Source organism: Tursiops truncatus, chromosome 1, assembly GCF_011762595.2.
Source record: "Tursiops truncatus isolate mTurTru1 chromosome 1, mTurTru1.mat.Y, whole genome shotgun sequence".
Classification (NCBI taxonomy): domain Eukaryota; kingdom Metazoa; phylum Chordata; class Mammalia; order Artiodactyla; family Delphinidae; genus Tursiops; species Tursiops truncatus.
The window spans coordinates 14,658,458-14,676,584 of record NC_047034.1 but is presented as its reverse complement, the minus strand read 5'-3'; the positions used below and the strand labels follow the sequence as shown (position 1 = coordinate 14,676,584).

The 18,127-nt window shown below is 35.4% G+C and overlaps 1 protein-coding gene across 1 annotated transcript in view; it reads left to right on the top strand.

Moving 5' to 3' along the window:
* USH2A (usherin) overlaps positions 1-18,127 on the top strand; it is a 784,083-nt gene that overhangs the window by 66,254 nt on the left and 699,702 nt on the right. The window lies entirely within an intron of this gene.

Below are 18,127 nucleotides of genomic sequence, written 5' to 3'. Positions count from 1 at the left end.
TCTGAAAGATAGAATATAATGGGTACAAGTCTTTACAGCTTCAATCAGTTTGTCAGCCTCATCTCTTTGGCAACGTTACAGAATTGATACCTTATGAACTAGGTTTGTGAGAATAAAAAATGTTACAAAGAAGTAGTTGAGCAGCCGTTGTGACTAAAGGAGAAGAAAGGCTCAAAGATGTTTCCTAGATATACCAGTATAGAGGGAAATAAGGAAGTTGCGGTTGTGTGTGTGCATGCTTGTGAGGTGGGGAGAGGGAGGGAGAAGAGGAGAAGGTTAATGGAGCAGAGGGGAAGAGAGAAGGAAGGGGGGACAGAGTAAGTTTAGGGGAATGAGTTTTAAATTATTTATTTGAGATAGTAAAGAATTATCCAAGTGGAAATGGCAAAAGGTCATTTGGGACAAGAGAGTGGATTTGAGGATTGATTTAAGGACTAATGATATGCAGCTAAGAATATTCCTCATAGAGGTCATTTTTGAAGCTCTAGAAGCAGGTGAAATTCTTGAAGGAAAGAAATGTAGAAAAAAGAGTATTGAGCTATAGATAGAAGGTTGGGAAATGGAGATATGGAAGAGAGGCAGCTGAGGGGATACAGATGTGGCCTGGAAGGATTAGGATTTAGAAGACAGATACTGAAAAATTCACGAAGCTCTTCAATAATATCAAGCAGCTGAATATCAAGGAGAATGAGAAGTTATAAAACTGAAAATGATACCTAGGGTGGCCATCAAGAATGCACTTTCAGTCTAATGATGATGGTCGAAAAGGGACTGTAGATAATTTTAAAATGAGCCTGAATGATGAAGGACAGAAGGCCTTGAGTGCAGATAACTGTAGAAGGCTGGGTCTGAAGAGAAGGAAAGCAATTGGCTAAAGTTGGCATAATGCAAGCTGCTGTTCTCTAGTGGTTGATTATCACTTTTGAGTATTTTGCGGCCATCTGTTAATTCTTCAGGATAACACCTTGCCTTTCACTGATCTTAACTACTGGTTCTGGGGGTGAGTTTTCAGACTTTCCTCAATTCAAGGAACTTTATAATAGTGTATGTATTGTGTAATTGTATAAAATGCCTGTATTAATCGTATATGACTCTATATGGAATGCTTGTGCTTTTTGTTATTGTTGTCTGCAACGATACTGTTATTTAGAACTTTATTTTCCTTTTTATGGTTCCATGACAGCTGGAGTGTATTCTTATCTTTTTGCTATTGATACCTAAAAGCAACATTAACAATAACAAAAACAGAAAACACAGTCTAAATTTTCTGGTATAAAATCCTTACCATTGTGAGCATTAAAAAATAAATGAACAAGCTCCTTTGACTCTCCGTTCTAGAGCCATCATAGTTTGAAGTTCTAGATTTTTATGATTTATTTTTGTAATTTGTTTCAGAGTGAAATGTTTTCTTTTGTGTCACACTGACTAGAGATCAGATAATTAACCTAACCTCATCATGCATAACTTAAATTTCAATTTGAACTTTTGATAGAAATGAGGAAAAGCCATTATCTAAGTCTTTGTGGAATGGACACAGATTTGTTTTCTGTTCTACTGCATTGGCAGTTTGTTTCTTACCTATATCAGTCTATTAATGGTATTGTCAAAATGCTCAGTCTTTAAGCTTTGTTATTTTCAAAGATGAAAATTCTCTACCAAATGTTAAATAGATAGCTAGTGGGAAGCAGCTGCATAGCACAGGGAGATCAGCTTGGTGCTTTGTGACCACCTAGAGGGGTGGGATAGGGAGGATGGAAGGGAGGCGCAGAGGGAGGGGATATGGGGACATATGTATACATATAGCTGATTCACTTCGTTATACAGCAGAAACTAACAAAACATTGTAAAGCAATTATACTCCAATAAAGAGGTTAAAAAAATAAAACAATTAAAAAAATTTATAAAAAAATGGAGATTCTCAGTTTGATATTATACCAGATATTTTTTCCAAAAATTTACAGTAATTATCTTTAATTCTTTTAGCCTGTAGGTGGGTACCTCTATTTAAAAGCAACTGTGCCAACCACTATACTTCTAGTTCCAATTCTAAAATTCTTTTCATTCACGAGGACAGATCTAGTCTTAATAACTTGTTGCTATTTCCTTTTATTTGACTTGAGCATTTTTAGTAACATCTAACTTTCTAAAATAATTTAGAAATTTTTCATCAGTGGTTTTTTCCAGGTAATGGAGATTTATGACCTTGAAATATCAAAATGTACTTAAACAATTTTTAAAGATTCTTGAAGATCCCCCCTCCTATTCTGTATTTACAATTATCATTCTCATGTCTTTTTTATACCTTTATTATAAGGTTGAACCATATAAAATTGCCATTCTCACAGACTAAAAATTGTCAGATATTAACTATTTCAACCTAATATGCTTATAAGTATATTAAATAATATACATGCTATTGTCTTCATGTTAAAATTTACATAAGTGGCTTTATAGTGTATTTTCACCTTGGCTTTTTCATAAAAATAGTTTTTGAGAGTTTAAAATTTTGAGATCTGGTTCATTCATTTTAGCTGCCCTGTTAATATTCCATTTTATGAATAAAAGTATATATTATGTGTTAGTTTCCATGTTAAGATTATTTTTTTATAATTTAGGAAATTTTATAGTTAACATATTGTATGTTTCTTCTTGTACACATTTGTTTTACTTCTTCCTTTCTAATCTGGAAGCCTTTTCTTTTTCTTGCTTAATTGCCCTGGAGGCTAATACCTCCAGAACAATATTTACTAGAAGTGGTAAATGTGGATGTTGGTGTCTTGTTCCTGATCATAGGGGGAGAGTAGTGTTTTGAAGGAGAGCCTTCAAGTGTGATGTTAGCTGTTGATTTTTATAAATCCCCTTTCTCAGGTGAGGAATTTCTATTTTTTCAATGTTTTTTGTTTTTATAGTGAAAGAATGTTGGAATTTGACAAATGCTTTTTTCTGCACCTATGGATATGATCATTTGTTTTTGTCCTTTATTCTATCATATTGTTCATTATTTGGTTTTCACATGTTGAGCCCACCTTGAATCTTTAGGATAAATCCCGGTTGCTTGTGGTGTATAATCCTTTATTTATGATGTTAAATTTGGTTTACTAGTATTTTATGAAGATGTTTTTGATCTGTAACTTTCTTTACTTGTAATGTCTTTATTGGTTTTGGTATCAGGGTAAGATAACTTCATAGAATTATTTGGGAAGTGTTTCTACTTTTTCTGTTTTTTGGAAGAGTTTGTGAAGGATTTACATTGTTCCTCTTTTAAATGTTTATAAGAATTCAGTGAAGACATTGATCCTGAATTTTCTTTGTGGAAAATTTTTTTTTACTAAATTAATCTTTTTTATTATCACTCTATCCAGAATGTCTATTTCTTCTTTTTCATTCACTATCAATTTTCTTTGTTTTTATTGTTTCTTCTTCCAGTTTTATTGAAATATAGTAGACATACAGCACTGTATAAGTTTAAGGTACACAACATAATGATTTGATTTACATACATCATGAAGTGATTATCACAATAATTTTAGTGAACATCCATCATGTCATACAGGTATAAAAGTAAAGAAATAGAAAAAAAGTTTTTTCTTCTGATGAGAACTCTTGAGATTTACTCTCTTAACAGCTTTTGTATATGACATACAGCAGTGTTAATTATATTTATAATGTTGTACATCACTAGTACTTATTTATCTTATAACTGGAAGTTCATACTTTTCGATCTGCATCCACTTCCCCCTCCCTCCACCCCATCTCCACCTCTGGTAACCACAAATATGATATCTTTTTCTGTAAGTTTGTTTGTTATTTTTTTTAAAGTATAATAGACCTATAGCACTATGTTAGTTCCTGTTACACAGCATATTAATTCAAAATTTCTGTGTATTTCAAACTGATCACTACAATAAATCAGTTACCATATGTCACCATGCAAAGATATTACATAGTTATTAACTATATTCCCCACACTGTACATTTCATACCTGTGACTCATTTATTTTGCAACTGGAATTTTGTACCTCTTAATCTTCCACACTTACTTCTTTCCTTCTCCTTCCCCCTCCCACCACTGGCAAACCCCTATTTGTTATCTGTATCTATAACTCTGTTTATGTTTTATTATGTTTGTTCACTTGTTTGTTTCTTTAGATTTCACATTTAAGTGAAATCATACATTATTAGCCTTTCTCTGTCTGACTTATTTCACTAAGCATAATACCCTCTAAGTCCATCCATGTCATTGCAAATGACAGGATTTTATTTGTGTGTGTGTGTGTGTGTGTGTGTGTGTGTGTGTGTGTACACAACATATTCTTTATCCATTCGTCTATTGATGCACACTTTGGTTGCTTCCATATCTTGGCTATTGTAAATAATGCTACAATGAATATAGACGTGCATACATCTTTTCTAATTGGTGTTTATGCTTCTTTGGATAAATACTGAGGAGTGGTATTGCTAGATCATATGGTAGTTCTATTTTTAATCTTTTGAGAAATCTCCATACTGTTTTTCATAGTGGCTGCACCAATTTACATTCCCACCAACAGTGCACATGAGTTCTCCTTTTCTCCACATCCTTGCAAACACTTGTTATTTGTTGCCTTTTTGATAATAGTTTTTATGACAGATGTGAGGTAATATCTCATTGTGGTTTTGATTTGCATTTCCCTGATGATTAGTGATGTTGAGCATCTTTTCATCTGCCTGTTGGCCATCTGTGTATGTTATCTTCCTTGGAAAAATGTTTATTTTGATTCTCTGCCCATTTTTCAGTCAGGTTGTTTGTTCTTTTGTTGTTGAATTGTATGAGTTCTTTATATATTTTTGATATTAACCACTTATCAGATATATAATTTGCAAATACCTTCTCCCATTCACTAGGTGGCCTTTTCGTTTTACTGATAGTTTCCTGCTCTGTGAAAAACGTTTTAGTTTGATATAGTCCTGTTTATTTTTGCTTTTGTTTCCCCTACCCAAGGAGACATATCCAAAAACATATTATGAAGACCAATGTCAAAGAGCAAATACCTATGTTTTCTTCTAGAAGTTTTATGGTCTTAGGTCTTACATTTAAATCTTTAATCCATTTTGAATTTATTTTTGTGCGTAATGTGACAGTAGTCCACTTTGAGTCTTCTGCATCTAGCTGTCCAGTTTTCCCAACACCATTTGTCAAAGAGACTGTCTTTTTCCCATTGTATATTATTGCCTCCTCCTTTTTCATAGAGTAATTGCCCATATAAGTCCATATTCGCTGGGCTTTCTATGCTGTTCCATTGATCTATGTGTCTGTTTTTGTGCCAGTATTATGCTGTTTTGGTTACTGTAGCTTTGCAGTATAGTTTGAAATCAGGTAGCATGACACCTCTGGGTCTTTCTCAAGAATGTTTTAGCTATTCAGGGTCTTTTGTGTTTCCATACAAATTTTAGAATTATTTGTTCTATTTCTGTGAAAAATGCCACTGGTATTTTGACAGGGATTGCATTGAATCTGTACATTGTTTGGGTAGTATGGTCATTTTAACATTGTTAGTGTATAGAAATGCAACAGATTTCTGTATATTTTGTAACCTGCATCTTTACTGAATTCATTGATGAGCTCTGGTAGTTTTTTGGTGATGATGTCTATTTCTTGTTGAGTCAGTTTCAGTAATTTGTATCTTTCTAGAAATTGGTCTGTGTGATCTGGATTATCTATTTTAGCATAAATTGTTCATGGGATTCTCCTATAATCTTTTTATGTCTGTAAGGTCAGTTGTAATGTCCCCTCTTTCATTCCTGATATTAATAATTTGAGTCTTCTCTTCTTTTTTCTTTGTCCGTCTAGCTGAAGATTTGTCAAATATGTTGACCTTTTCAAAAAACCAGTTTTTGATTTTGCTTGTTTTCCCTTTATTTCATTTGTGTCTAATCTTTATAACTTCCTTCCTTTGGATTGCTTTAGATAGTGTTTCCTTTCTTCTTTCTAGTTTCTTAAGGTAGAAGATTAGGCTATTGATTTGATAACTTTCTTCTTTAATATAGATGATTATAGCTATACATTTCCCTTTAAGCAGTGTTTTACCTGAAACTCATGAAGTGTGATATGTTTTATATTCATTTTTATTTGTCTCAAGGATTTCCTGGTTTTCTTGTAATTTCCTCTTTGACCTATTGGTTATGGGAAATGTGTTTGGTTATAGTTTATGTGATTTATATGTATTTTTTTTGCTATTTTTTTAGCTTTCAAACTGTTTATTTGAGCTTGTCTCTTGCAGAAAATATATAGTTGAATCATATTTGTGGTTTGTTTTTCCATTCTTCCAATATCTCATTTTTTTATTGGGGTATTTAAACCATTTACATTTCATGCAATTACTGATAAGATAGTTACCTTTGTAATGTCACTTTGCTGTTTGTTTTCTATGTCTTTTCTTATGTCTTTTTGTTCCTCTATTTCTCCATTACTCTTTTCTTTTGTGTTAAATAAATGTTTTTGAGTTCACCATTTTAATCCCCTTGCCATTTCTTTTACTATATTTTTTTATTTTATTAGTAGGTTCTCAGGTTATCACAATTACATCTTAACTTATAATAACCTAGTTAGAATTAATACCAACTTAATTTCAATAGTATACAAAAACTCTGTGCCTATATTTTGTTTGTTTTCCTCCCCCTTGTTATTGTCATTCAAATTGTGTTATTAGATGCCCATCAACACAGGTTTATAATTATTGCTTTATTCAATTCTCTTTTTAATCAGGAAAAAAAGAATTATAAATGAAATATTTATATAATCTTTTATATTATGTAGTTTATTTATTTTTGCGGTACACAGGCCTCTCACTGTTGTGGCCTCTCCCATTGCGGGGCACAGGCTCCAGACGCGTAGGCTCAGCAGCCATGGCTCACGGGCCCAGCCGCTCCGCGGATCTCCCCGGACCAGGGCTCGAACTCGTGTCCCCTGCATTGGCAGGCGGACTCTCAACCACTGCGCCACCAGGGAAGCCACTGTATAGTTACTTTTAAAAGTGCTCTTTATTTCTCTACGTGCATTAGAACTATTGTCTACTGTTCTTTCAGCCTAAAGACTTCCTTTAGTACTTCTTGTAAATTAGGTCTATAAGTCATAAATTCTCTCAGTTTTTGTTTACCTTGGAATGTCTTAATTTGTCCAGCATTTTTAAAGAATAGTTTTACAGGAAAGAGAATTTTTGTTGACAGTCTTTTTTTCTTTCGGTGCTTTAAATATGTCATCTCACTACCTTCTATCCGCCATGGTTTCTCATGAGAAATCTGTTGTTAATCTTACTGGAGATTCATTGTATGAGATGGATCATTTCTCTCTCACTGCTTTCATAATTTTCTCTTTTTATTTAAGCAGTTTGATTATGATATACCTAGGTACAGATCTCTGAATTTATCCTTCTTGAAGTTCATTGAGTTTCTTGGATGTGTAGATTATGGTTTTCATCAAATTGGAGGAGGTTTAGTGATTATTTCTTTTAAATATTCTTCCTGCTCCTTTCTTTACCTCTTCTCTGGGATCACTATTAGGCTTATGTTTGTACACTTGATGGGGATCCCACAGGTCCATGAGGTTCTGTTTAGTTCTTTGTATTTTTTTCTTTCTGTTCTTCAGACTAGATAATCTCAGTTGACTTTTAAGATTCTTTTTTCTACCCATTTGTACCTGTTGTTGAGCTCCTTTAGTGAATTCTTCGTTTTATAACTTCTGTCTCTTTACTCATCTTCTCTATTTGCTGAGGCATCATTCTCATACTTTCCTTTAGTTCTCTAGTTATGGTTTCCCTTAGTTTTTTGAACATATTTAAATAGTTGATTTGAAGTATTTCTCTAGTAAGTTTAATGTATGGGATTTTAATTGGCCCAGTTTCTATGGCCACTTCCCCCCAACTGTGTATCAGCCATGCTTTCTTGTTTCTTTGCATGTGTCATAATTTTTTTGTTGAAAACTGGACATTTTAAATAATATAGTGTAGCAAATATAGAAATCAGAGTCTTTTTCTCCTCAGGATTTTTTTTTGCTGCTGTTCGTTTGCTTAGTGACTTTCCTAAGCAAGTTACATAAAATATGTATTTTTGTCATATGTGGTCATTAAAATCTCTGTCCAGTTAACTTAGTGCTGAGCTAATAATGGAACAGAGAATTTCATAAATTCCTAGAGCCAATAACTTTTTTTAGCCTTTTTTGAGGGCTCTGTTAGTGTGTTGCAGCATACCTTTAACATTCAGTCAGACAGATGAGCACTCTTCTTTGGTCACCATTTGCTGCTTAAGCAGAACCACAAGGTCAAAAGGAGGTGAGAGTTTAGGTTCTTCTCAGATGTCTCTTGGGAATGCACATGTCCCTGTGTGTACAGACACCACTTTGCATGATCATGGCCTTCTAGATTTCTGGGAATATGTTGGAGCTTTGCAAAGCCCCTTATGGACATGTCATTTCTCAGCTTTCCTTTTACCTTTTTTTGTTTGTTTGTTGTTTTCCCCAGCTGTTATTGCTGCCTTAGGCAACTGTAGTGTTAAGCAGTTGCCACTGGTTATTGTCAACAGACATCCTAAAGAAATGACTATTTCCACTGGGCAAACTCTGAGTCAATATAAGCCATACTTGTGGAAATTTTAGAGTACTGCTAGACAGATTAAATAATGACAGTTTTCTGAGGTTGGGGCTTTGAAAGAGCTCCAATCCCATTCTCAATTCCTCCAGTGGATGCTAGGCTGCTGTTTTTCACTGTGGTTGTAGAATATCCAATTTCAAGATTAACTGCTGAGAGATAGAGGAGGATGGGAATAGAGAAAGTTAAAATGCCACAAAACATAATATTCTTACTATTATTCACCCATGGGGGGGAAAAACACTCCCTGGATTGTTGCAAATCTTTGGTCAATTTCCATCATTTTAGAAAATTGGATTTGACATTCTTTGCTAGTGTTATCATTGCTTTTATGGCAGAATTTTCAGTTGTTCTTACTCTGCCATTCCTGATGACATCCTGTAATTTATTTCATCATTATCTTGCACTTTTCTCAATAGACATTGCCATGCTTTATTAGATTTATAACTAGTATTTCATGTTTTGGGGCTAATATAAATGTTACTTTAAAAAGTTTCATTTCCAGTGTTTCATCACTAGTGTATAGAATTGAATTGATTTTTATACATTCAAGTTGTATCTCATAAAATTGCTAAATTTCTTTATTACTTCTAGTAGCTTTTGTGTAAATTCACTGGGATTTCCTAGGAGACAATTATATTACCCATGAATAGAGGCAAATTTATTTCTTCCTTTCCAATTGTTGTGACTTTTCAAAAATTAGCCTTATAGCAAAACTGTTTTTATCTTGATTTCTATATTAGATTATTTACTCAGAGTTTTCCTATTTAACTAATTTTGCTGTGCCACCAATCATAATGTGGCTGTACTGCTTCTTACCAGTGATTACATATTTTCTAAATAAACAACTATGAGGGCTTTCTGGTGTGAGTCATATCTATTTACTTGATCAATTTATATAATTTAGACCTGTCTTTACCATATGAATATTTTTCAAAGAAGAGTCTCTTTATGAAATGTTTATTCCACTGAATATCTGTTGCCAAAAAGTTGGCAACTAGCAAAAAAATGAGTAAAATTCACTCTTAAGACTATGTCCTTGAAATATTTTATGATATTCTCCCCCAAAGTCAAGTCATAATTCTCCTGTTTGGAGTGGATGATTCACATTAACTCTAGGTCTTTAGCGAACGTTTTTAACTTTAAAAATTCCCTTCAAATATGAATTCTGTGGTAGAAGATGTGATTGTTTTATGTTCAGATTCCAAAATTTAAAACTAAAATGGTTTTTAAAGGTCATAAAGCCTAGGCCTTTTATTTTATAGGTGATAAAATAGATTTCATAATCCCTCTGCAGCAAAGCTTCCCTTTAACTATTACTAAAATATAGGAAGAGAATTCAAATTTATCAGTATTGAGATGTACACCTCCACTTCTATACCCTCTTCTGACTACTATTGTCTTTCTCTTGGATGACTGTAATAGCTTTACTGGTCTCACTGCTTCTACTCTTGTCATCCTATATTCTACTTTATATATATATATATATATATATATATATATATATAACTTTTTCAGGGCTACTGATTTTTTTTTTGTGGCTGCATTGGGTCTTCATTGCTGCACGAGGGCTTTTCTCTATTTGCTGCGAGTGGGGGCTACACTTCGTTGCGGTGCATGGGCTTCTCATTGCAGTGGCTTCTCATTACAGAGCACAGGCTCTAGGTACATGGGCTTCAGTAGTTGTGGCACACGGGCTCAGTAGTTGTGGCTCATGGGCTCTAGAGAGCAGACTCAGTAGTTGTGGCACACAGGCTTATTTGCTCTGTGGCACGTGGGATCTTCCTGGACCAGGGCTCAAACCTGTGTTCCCTGCATTGGCAGGCAGATTCTTAACCACTGTGCCACCGGAGAAGCCCCCTATATTCTACTTTTAACACTTCGGAATAAACTAGAGTTCATGTCACTCTCTACTCTGAGCTCTCCAGTGACTTCCTCTTTCATATACAATAAAAACTGAAGTCCTTACAATAGGCTACAGGGCTTTTCACAGTTTGAACCCAATTCCCCCCCCCCACACACACCACCCTACACCTGGCAGCCAGTTACTTGTCTGACCTAATCTTCCAATAGCCTCACTTCCCTTATTCTGCTCCAGGATGCTGGCTTCTTGCAGTTCTTCTCATATGCCAAGCATACTGCCTTAGGTCTGTGCACTCAATGACTGCTGTCTGGCATATTTTGCCCCGATTTATATATATGATTGTTCCCTTTCCACTGTCATACCGTGTTCTCAATGAGACCTCTCTTTAACATACTATCCAAATTAAAGTCCAGCCATGCTCTCCAAGCTGCTCTTATTTTTTCCCATTTTTCATAGCATTTATCTTGTTTTAATATACTACATAAATTACTTGTTATATTAATCTAGTTGCCTGAATGCAAGCTCCATAAAAGCAAGTTTCTTTTGTTTGTTTGTTAGTTTGTTTGAGTTTCTTTTGTGCCTGTTTTGTTAACTGATGTATTCCTGAAACCCATGAAAGTTCCTGGCATGTAAAACGGTTCCCAGTAAACATTTGTTGAGTCAATGAATGCATAAAAGAATTAATCCAACCTGATAATTTAAAGCCATGATTCTGTTTTGATTTGCATTTCTCTAATAATTAGTGATGTTGAGCATCTTTTCATGTGTTTGTTGGCCATGTGTATGTCTTCTTTAGAGAAATGTCTATTTAGATCTTCTGCCCATTTTTTGATTGGGTTGTTTGTTTTTTTGATATTGAGCTGCATGAACTGTTTGTATATTTTGGAGATTAATTCTTTGTCAGTTGCTTCATTTGTAAATATTTTCTCCCATTCTGAGGGTTCTCTTTTCATCTGTTTATGGTTACCTTTCCTGTACAAAAGCTTTTAAGTTTAATTAGGTCCCATTTGTTTATTTTTGTTTTTATTCTCATTACTCTAGGAGGTAGGTCAAAAAAGATTTTGAGGTGATTTATGTCAAAGAGTGTTGTGCCTATGTTTTCCTCTAAGAGTTTTGTGGTGTCTGGACTTACATTTAGGTCTTTAATCCATTTTGGGTTTATTTTTGTGTATGGCATTAGGGAGGGTTCTAATTTCATTCTTTTACATGTAGCTGTCCAGTTTTCCCAGCACCACTTACTGAAGAGGCTGTCTTTTTTCCATTGTATATTCTTGCCTCCTTTGTCATAGATTGGAAAATCAAAACTACTATGCGGTATAAACTCACACCAGTCAGAATGGCCATCATCAAAAAATCTTCAAACAATAAATGCTGGAGAGGGTGTGGAGAAAAGGGAACCTTCATGCACAGTTGATGGGAATGTAAATTGACACAGCCACTTTGGAGAACAGTATGGAGGTTCCTTAGAAAACTAAAAGTAGAATTACCAAATGACCCAGAAATCCGATTACTGGGCATATACCCAGAGAACACCACAATTCAAAAAGACACATGCACCCCAGTGTTCATTGCAACACTATTTACAATAGCTAGGACATGGAAGCAACCTAAATGTCCATCAACAGAAGAATGGATAAAGAAGATGTGGTATGCTATGAGACTAGATATCAATTACAGGAAAAAATCTGTAAAAAATACAAATAATGGAGGCTAAACAATACATTACTTAATAACCAAGAGATCACTGAAGAAATCAAAGAGGAAGTCAAAAAATGCCTAGAAACAAATGACAATGAAAACATGATGACCCAAAACCTACAGAATGCAGCAAAAGCTGTTCTAAAAAGGAAGTTTATAGCAATACAAGCCTACCTCAGGAAACAAAAACCATCTCAAATAAACCACCTAACTTTACACCTAAAGCAATTAGTGAAAGAAGAAGAAAATAAAACCCAAAGTTTGCAGAAGGAAAGAAATCATAAAGATCAGATCAGAAATAAATGAAAAAGAAATGAAGGAAACGATAGCAAAGATCAGTAAAACTAAAAGCTGGTTCTTTGAGAAGATAAAATTCATAAACCATTAGCCAGACTCATCAAGAAAAAAAGGGAGAAGACTCAAATCAATAGAATTAGAAATGAAAAAGGAGAAGTAACATATGACACTGCCGAAATACAAAGGATCGTGAGAGATTACTACAAGCAACTATATGCCAATAAAATGGACAAGCTAGAAGAAATGGACAAATTCTTAGAAAAGCACAACCTTCTGAGACTGAACCAGGAAGAAATAGAAAATATAAAGAAATCAATCACAAGCACTGAAATTGAGACTGTGATTAAAAATCATCCAACAAACAAAAGGCCAGGACCTGGTGGCTTCACAGGTGAATTCTATCAAACATTTAGAGAAGAGCTAAGACCTATCCTTGTCAAACTCTTCCAAAAAATTGCAGAGGGAGGAACACTCCCAAACTCATTCTATGAGACCACGATCACCCTGATACCAAAACCAGGCAAAGATGTCACAAAGAAAGAAAACTACAGACCAATATCACTGCTGAACATAGATGCAAAAATCCTCAACAAAATACTAGCAAACAGAATCCAACAACACATTAAAACGATCATACACCATGATCAAGTGGTGTTTATCCCAGGATAGCAAGGATTCTTCAATATATGCAAATCAATCAATGTGATACATCATATTAACAAATTGAAGGAGAAAAACCATATGATCATCTCAATAGATGCAGAAAAAGCTTTTGACAAAATTCAACAACCATTTATGATAAAAACCCTCCAGAAAGTAGACATAGAGGGAACTTACCTCAACATAAAAAAGGTCATATATGACAAACCCACAGCCAACATCATTCTCAATGGTGAACAACTGAAAGCATTTCCACTAAGATCAGGAACAAGGCAAGCCTGCCCACTCTAACCACTATTATTCAACATAATTTTGGAAGTTTTAGCCACAGCAATCAGAGAAGAAAAAGAAATAAAAGGAATCCAAATTGGAAAAGAAGAAGTAAAGCTGTCACTGTTGGCAGGTGACATGATACTATACATAGAGAATTCTAAAGACTCTACCAGAAAACTACTAGAGCTAATCAATGAATTTGGTAAAGTAGCAGGATACAAAATTAATGCACAGAAATCTCTTGCATTCCTATACACTAATGATGAAAAATCAGAAAGAGAAATTAAGGAAACACTCCCATTTACCATTGCAACAAAAAGACTCAAATACCTAGGAATAAACTTCCCTAAGGAGACAAAAGACCTGTGTGCAGAAAACTATAAGACACCGATGAAAGAAATTAAAGATGATACAGACAGATGGAGAGATATACCATGTTCTTGGATTGGAAGAATCAACATTGGGAAAATGACTAAACTACCCAAAGCAATCTAAAGATTCAATGCAATCCCTATCAAACTACCAATGGCATTTTCCACAGAACTAGAACAAAAAATTTCACAGTTTGTATGGAAACACAAAAGACTCTGAATAGCCAAAGCAATCTGGAGAAAGAAAAACAGAGTTGGAAGAATCAGGCTCCCTGACTTCAGACTATACTACAAAGCTAGAGTAATCAAGACAGTATGGTACTGGCACAAAAACAGAAATATAGATCAATGGAACAGGATAGGAAGCCCAGAGATAAACCCACGCACATATGGTCACCTTATTTTTGATAAAGGAGGCAAGAATATACAATGGAAAAAAGACCTCTTCAATAAGTGGTGTTGGGAAAACTGGACAGCTACATGTAAAAGAATGAAATTAGAACACTTCCTAACACCATACACAAAAATAAACTCAAAATGGATTAAAAACCTAAATGTAAGGCCAGACACTATCAAACTCTTAGAGGAAAGCATAGGCAGAACACTCTATGACATAAATCACAGCAAGATCCTTTTTGACCCACCTCCTAGAGAATCGGAGATAAAAACAAAAATAAATAAATGAAACCTAATGAAACTTAAAAGCTTTTGCACAGCAAAGGAAAACATAAACAAGAAGAAAAGACAACCCTCAGAATGGAAGAAAATATGTGCAAATGAAGCAACTGACAAAGGATTAATCTCTAAAATTTACAAGCGGCTCATGCAGCTCAATATCAAAAAAACAAACAACCCAATCCAAAAATGGGCAGAAGACCTAAATAGACATTTCTCCAAACAAGATACAGATAGCCAACAAACACATGGAAGAATGCTCAACATTGCTAACCATTAGAGAAATGCAAATCAAAACTACAACGAGGTATCACCTCAGACCAGTCAGAATGGCCATCATCAAAAAATCTACGAACAATAAATGTTGGAGAGGGTGTGGAGAAAAGGACACTCTCTTGCACTGGTGGTGGGAATGTAAATTGATACAGCCACTAAGGAGAACAGTATGGAGGTTTCTTAAAAAACTACCATACGACCCAGCAATTCCACTACTGGGCATATACCCTGAGAACACCATAATTCAAGAAGAGTCATATACCACAATGTTCATTGCGGCACTATCTACAATAGCCAGGACATGGAAGCAACCTAAGTGTCCATCAGCCAATGAATGGATAAAGAAGATGTGGCACATTGGCACATATATACAGTGGAATATTATTCAGCCATATAAAGCAACGAAATTGAGTTATTTGTAGTGAGGTGGATGGACCTAGAGTCTGTCATACAGAGTGAAGTAAGTCAGAAAGAGAAAAACAAATACCATATGCTAACACATATATATGGAATCTAAAAAAAAAAAACAAAAAATGGTTCTGAAGAATCTAGGGGCAGCACAGGAGTAAAGACGCAGATGTAGAGAATGGACTTGAGGACATGGGGAGGCCGGAGGGTAAGCTGGGACGAAGTGAGAGAGTGGCATGGACATATATACACTACCAAATGTAAAATAGATAGCTAGTGGGAAGCAGCCGCATAGCACAGGGAGATCAGCCCGGTGCTTTGTGACCACCTAGAGCGGTGGGATAGGGAAGGTGGGAGGGAGATGCAAGAGGTAGGAGACATGGGAATTATATATATATGTATACCTGATTCACTTTTTGTTATAAAGGAGAAACTGACATACCACTGTAAAACAATTATACTCCAATAAAAATGTTAAAAAAAAAAAAAGTGGTACATGTATCCAATGGAATATTACTCAGCCATAAAAAGGAATGAAATTGGGTCATTTGTCAAGACATGGAAGGACCTAGAGACTTTCATACAGAGTGAAGTAAGTCAGAAAGAGAAAAATAAATACTGTATGTTAACACATATATGTGGAATCTAGAAAAATTGTATAGATGATCATATTTGCAAAGCAGAAATAAGAGACACAGACGTAGAGAACAAATGTATGGATACCAAGGGTGTAAGGAGGGAGTGGGAGGAATTGGGAGATTGGGATTGACATATATACACTATTGATACTGAGTATAAATTAGATAACTCATGAGAACCTACTGTATAGCACAGGGAACTCTACTCAGTGCTCTGTGGTTACCTAAATGGGAAGGAAATCCAAAAAAGAGGGGATATATGTATACATATGGATGATTCATTTTGCTGAACAACAGAAACTAACACAACATTGTAAAGCAACGATACGCCAATAAAATTAATTAAAAAAACAACAACGTGATTCAGGCTTTGACAAAATCACAGTGTTCAACAGTTTTGCCTTCAGTTATATTAGGGCTTTCAAAACCAGAAGTCATTATCCCTTATTCATTGTGATCTGTATTTTCTGGGTACTTTGAATTAAAATATTCCCTAGAGGTAGTATATATAACATTTTAGACTTTTTTTTATACTGCGAACATAAATTAGGTAATGTGGAATACATGTTGCCACTATTTTTTTGTCTTTGATAACTCATTATGTTAACAACCATAGGAAATGATGACTAAACTGGTTTCCTGGGCCTCCATAACAAAATACCACAAACTGGGTGGCTTATAACAATAGAAATTTATTGTCTTACAGTTCTAGAGGCTGTAAGTCAAAATCAAGGTGTTAACAGGGCCATGTTCTCTCTGAAACCTCGAGGGGTGCATCCTTCTTTGTCTTTAATTAACTTCTGGTGGTGGCTGCCAATCCTTGGTATTCCATGTTCTTTAGCTCTGTCACTCTAATCCCTGCCTTTGTTGTCACATGGCCTTCTCCCTGTGTGAATGTGTTTTTATTAGTATTTTCCTCCTCTTATAAGAACATTAGTCAGATTAGGGCCCACCCTAATGACATCACCTTGATGATATCTGCAAAGACCCTGTTTCCAAAGAAGGTCATGTTCGTAGGTACTGGGGGATAAGACTTCAGCATGTAATTTGGGAAGGGCACAATTCAACCCATAACCATATTTTTTTTTTATCTGGGGGGTGTTTCTTGATGGCATAGCATGCTTCGAGTATGATGGGAAACTTCCTGTTGCTTCATTAGTCAGTGCTGCCGAAAGCAGCACCAGTGTTTATCTCTATTGTGTTCCCAGGCAGCACTGAAGTGAATACTATGATTGTTTCAAATAGCCTGCTTGCTTCTACTGCACTCTTCTTTTACTTAATCCGAGGCCCACTACCTTGACTCCTCTCTTTTTTCTGGGCTATTACCTCTCACCCTGTTTCACTTTCCTGTTCTCTTCCAAGTACTGTGGTGCATTATTTCTTCTATATTACTGGAATCTTACCTTCCTGTTCTCCTTGTTTGATATACTGGACCTGAAAACCCTCAACCCTGGCTACCTCTCATCATTTGATATTTCTGTTGAGTTGTCAGCATGTTTGGGGAAATCACTTAGCTTTCAGACTCGTGCCATGGCAAAGTTACAGTCTCTGATTTCAGATGGCCCTCAAGATACTTCTTGAGGATCCGTGTATTTTTCCCTGGTCAACCTTCTCACTCATTTTGTATAGCCTTCATTATACATCTTTATTACAGGTATAAATACCGCTATTCCTCCTTGCTTCCCTCCTTCATTAGTAAATAATTTTTGAACAGTTTTACCCTTTGCCAGGAAACTTGGCTATGAGCTAGGGATAGAACAGCAGATAAGACCAATTATTACTTTCTGTGTCTTTCTAGGGAAGACTTTTACATTTCATAAGCATGGTAGAGAAGTCAATAGGCATTTGTAGAACAGAATCAGAAGTGCAGAGTGCCACAGGAACATATAGGATCCTGCTGGGCCACAGAAAGTTTCCCAAAGGAAATATTTCAAAGCTGATTAAGGGCTGGGATAGAGCAGGAACGTTGGAAGTAGAGGCAAAATCATGTGCAAAACCTCAGGGCTGAGAGACCTTGGTCCTTGTGGAGTACTACAGGTAGTCTGTAGACCTGCACCATATGGCATATGAAGGATGCTGGAGGAGAAGGGTTGGGTGTGAGTGGGGTAAGTGAAGGTGAAGAAATAAATAGGGGACAGATCCAGCTTCCTTCATTCCAGGCAGACATTACCTCTTCCTCAGAAAGAAAATTCATACCATGAGGAGTGATTTTCCTGCTTGTCTTCCCTACTCTTCAAACAAAACCACAATGACTTAAATGTATTCACACCTGTTCTTCCTGTCTTTCCTCTATGTCCAAGAAAGGTGTATCCTTCATTATATCATTTCCTACCTTGCTTAGCTTCA